We start from the raw sequence: 4,402 nt of genomic DNA on the forward strand, positions 1-4,402 counted from the left end.
TTTTCAGCTCACCTGAGGCTTGTTCCTGGATGAACGAGGGCAACCACAGGGTGCTAGCAGAACCAGCTGCAGCTGCAGCCAGGGCGCCCTCAGCAGGGGCCGCCGTATAGCGGGCGGGTGTCACGGGACACACTGCGCCTGCTCAATGCCAGAAAATCCCCTTCAGACTAAACCAGATTGTTTCTCAAAATCAAAACAATTGGGATGAAAGTTTTTTGCAAAAATATTTTGTTGCAAAACAAAAGCATCTCCTGTTTGTCAGAGTGTGTTAAATTGTCTCATCACACACAAAGAGGAGACACTTAGAACACAAACATTAGATAAGATGCTTCAGTCTGAGCTAAGTAATTGCTGCTCTTAACAATTTCAAAATAAAAAAATACAAATGAAATAGACTATTTCAGCTATTCTATTATGTCATAATCTGCTCTGAGTAAACGTGATAGGACACCTCATATTATGCACTACTCCTAGTGACACTCTCCAATGGATCCCCACCCACCATGAGGTAGGTAGGAGCGGATCATTATTATCCCTACTTGAAAGAGGGAGAGGCTAAGGCTGAGAAAGGAGAATTGACTTGTCTGAGGTCACACAGCCAGTCAGTCAGTGGCAGAGTTGGGACTAGGACCCAAGAACCCTGATTTTCAAACTAACCATCGGATCTTGAATTTCAGACATTGAATGACTTGAGTAAAGTGCTCTCAAATGAGCTACAGACCAACAACAGTGCACAGTAACTATTCAGCAAGTATTTGAGGAGAACTGCAAGGTTAGAGAAAATCATGAACTGCTCAGAGACCATTAATGCAGAGAAGCAGCAAAATTCATCAAACATATGACTGGTTATGACTTATTTACTTGGTCTTAAAAGAGAACAACAAGGACCTGAGTCTCCTCCCTGTCAATAACCCCCTGCTCAGCCAATCAGGGTAGAGACTGAGGACGGGAGGCTGAGGGTTCTCACCAGAGAGCCCAAAGGATGGTCCAGGTCACTGTTGGGGATCACTGCCCTGAGCACTATTTCAGCCCCACATTTTTGGGTGGACCTCCCACAGTGGGAGCTGCCGAGCATTCCCCTGCAATACACACACACACGCACCACTCCTGCTGTTGGGAGGGGAACAGGTGAAAAGACAAACAAAGCAAGAGACGAAGAGAAAGGAGGGAGGGGTGGATGGAGGAAAAAGTGAAACCAAAAGGACAAACCCTAATGTCCCCACTGATTCTATGGGACAAAATCCCAAGTGTGGAATAAAATTCTGCCTCCTTAAGCTCGTGTTTTCCATGCCTAGAATTCAACTGTCACCAGATGGACCAGACTGAACAGGTTTCAAACCTTGAAGAGGCTCTTACCTTCTAAACAGGGACGGCTGTTTTCTAGTAAAATCACTAAAAGGGAAGGAGAAAACTCGAAAGAGGTTCCTCCTGGCACTCACGTCCGTGAACCCGAATACTCTCTCAGTCCTCAAAGAGAGACCTGGAGAAGGAGACTTGCTGGAGCAAAGCCACAGGGGTCTCTGAGGTTTCCCTGGCCCCTCGCCCCTGTCCTGCCTGGCTGATGTCAGCATCTCTCTGTGAGGTCACCACCTCCCCACCACCTTTGACCAATAATCTGAGGTCCTGCAAAAAGCCTTTGTGATGTCACGGCCACACCCCTCCCTTGCTGGGCTATGTCCTGCCCCCGGCCAGGCACTTTGGAGGTTTGAGCTACTCCCTGGGGATCACCCCACTCAAGAAGCGTTCGTTCTAGGCAGCAAGCCGGCTAGACAGGAAAACATCAGATGCTGCTCCCAATGCTACACTCAGTTTTTCAGAAATTAGTCAACTTTATGGCCAGAAGAGACCATTAGAGCATCTAATCTGACCGCCTGCATATCACAGGCCTCCTGTATGACACAAGAGCTACTTTTGGGGCAAACACATTCCAGAAAGGCATCTAGTCTTCATTAAATAACATCAGGAGATGGAGAATCCACCACTTTCCTTGGTAGCTTGTTCCTGCGGTGAATCTTCCTCACTGTTGAATATTTGTGTCTTATCTGTAATATGAATTTGTCTCTTTTCACCTTCCAGCCACTGGGTCTTGTTATTCCTTTCTCTGCTAGATTAAAGAGCCCTTTAATACACGACCTTTTCTCTCCATTAAGGCCTTTCAATACTTCAATGAAGTCACCTTTCAATCTTCTTTTGATAAGCTAAAAAGGTTGAGCTTGTTCAACAGCTCACTAGAAGGCATTTTTTCCAGCCCTCAGAACATTTGTCATCAGACTCCTGAACTTCAACTGGATGTGGTTCTTATTCTTCTGCACAGCACAGCTCCTGGAGAAGAGGGTTCTGCAAATGTACATTCGTATGATACGTTTGTTTAATTGATGAAAACATAAACTAGACACTTAGAGGACTGGAACTGATTTCAGCTGATGAACAGCTTTTCTAGGTTTTTATGCATTTGGACAGTGAAATGTTGAGTGTTTACATTCATATCAAGCACCCCCGTATAGTGGAGCTCCTGAACATAATGGAGAATGGAAATGAAAATGTTTTCCTTTTTTTAAAAAAAGAAAGAAGGTTATAAGAGAACACTGGCGCTTGAATCAAGGATCACTTGATCTGCAATCAAGCACTCTACCATTAAGCTATACCCCCATGACAAGAGGAGTATGGAATTGTGATCTCCAGGACTTTGAAGGACAAACCCTGATTCATCGAGCTCCTTTGCCATTCCCAGACCACAGGTGGTTTGATTAAACTTCTTAAATGTGGTAAACACCACAGCTTGCAAACCCACTGATATAGCTTCTCCCACTGACATAGCTGCCACCTCCTGGGGAAGCAGACCAACTACACCCACCCATCTTCCTAAGCACTCAGCCACCACCACTTAACAAAGGGGCTTTTCTACACTATGGTTCTGGTCTCACTGAAGGGTCATTTCCAGTTGTTTGCTCAGACCAGCATTAGGGAAAATGGTGCCCTGGGCAAAGCTTGTACTTTGGCACTTCCCCATTGCCCCTGGACGATCCCCACTCCCCCTTTACCGCTAGCTCCTGCACTCCCAACCCTTGCACCTCCTTCACCCCTAACTCCTGCCCCCTCCTGTGCCCCCTTTGCCCTTGACTCCCTGGGCCACCAGCCATTGCCCCTCTCCTGCAGCCCCTTCACATGGCTCCAATGCTGGGGGCCCCGCACTTGTTCTCCCTTTCCCTGGGCTTTGGCATCACTAACCCCTGTTTAGCGAGTAGGGTTCAGTGGTTCCCAAAATGTGGGGCATGACTCCTAGGGGGACACAGAGGAACATTCATGGGGGCACCTCAGGGCCTGAGCCAGCCCCCATGGAGGGAGCAGCGCTCAGCCCCACTCTGTCCCAGCTCTTCCCCAACTCCACCCTCAGCCTGGGGCTCTGGCTCCCAGCTCGGCCTCGACCCCCTTACCCCTGTCTGCACCCCTCTCCCCAGCAAGCAACAGCCCCACTCCCAGCCTCGGTACTTGACTGCGGCTTCCGAGGGGCCACAGCCATGGATAAGAGGGCACAGTGTGAAATGTTTGGGGACCACTGGTTTAGGGTGACGTTCTCAATCACTTCTATGAAGTCCAATAAAAGCAATTCCTCACCCACCTACCCCTCCATCAGGACGGACTAGGTATGTTCTGCTGCCCTTCACTCATGCAGGAAGGATAATAACATTTCATTCCACTCAATCCTAAAGTGATTTGTAACCCACCACCAGCCAAAACTGGTCATTTTGGGGAAGCGGCCCCATCATGCTGCATAGCTAGGCAGAGTAGGTGTGTCTGTGCAAACACGGTCTGTTCCTGAAGTCTTTCCCCCAGCTCCTCACTAGATGTGAGGGGGGAGCTCATTCAGCCCCTGCTTACACTTAGTATTTAAAACTCCTTAGTGTCCCTATGTCTGCTGACCTTAGATTTTGCCTCCTGCACCTTTGCTACCAGCTCAGATGAGGTGGCCGAGTGGTTAAGGTGATGGACTGCTAATCCATTGTGCTCTGCATGCATGGGTTCAAATCCCATCATCATCGGATGCATTTAGTCTTTACATCTTTACCCCTCCTTTATACATAACCATCTCCCCCTTTGGTACAATGACAGATCAAACAGTGTTGCTTCTTGCAAACAAAAACCTTCTCAGAATCTCCAACCCCCCTTGCTTTAAATAAAATGTCTAAATCCCAGATTTCTAAAAAAAAAAAAAAAAACCCTCTAGTGCTGTATTTCTTAGTTTTTATCTCCAAAGGTAACATCCTCATCATCTCCCCCAAACACCCTGGGACCTGCCCAAATTATTAAAATACCCTCACCCCGAGCAAGGCCAGAGCAGTGAACCAGAGCTAGTGTCTAGACCAAGCTGTTTTGAAGGAGGCAACTCCAACATTTTCTCCCT

At 47.7% G+C, this 4,402-nt stretch overlaps 1 non-coding gene across 1 annotated transcript; it reads left to right on the forward strand.

Moving 5' to 3' along the window:
* The first annotated feature begins 3,958 nt into the window (after positions 1–3,958).
* TRNAS-GCU lies at positions 3,959–4,040 on the forward strand. Its single transcript has one exon. It is a non-coding gene; the product is annotated as a tRNA-Ser (tRNA).
* Positions 4,041–4,402: the final 362 nt, after the last annotated feature.

Source organism: Mauremys mutica, unplaced genomic scaffold (genome assembly GCF_020497125.1).
Source record: "Mauremys mutica isolate MM-2020 ecotype Southern unplaced genomic scaffold, ASM2049712v1 Super-Scaffold_100434, whole genome shotgun sequence".
Lineage (NCBI taxonomy): Eukaryota > Metazoa > Chordata > Testudines > Geoemydidae > Mauremys > Mauremys mutica.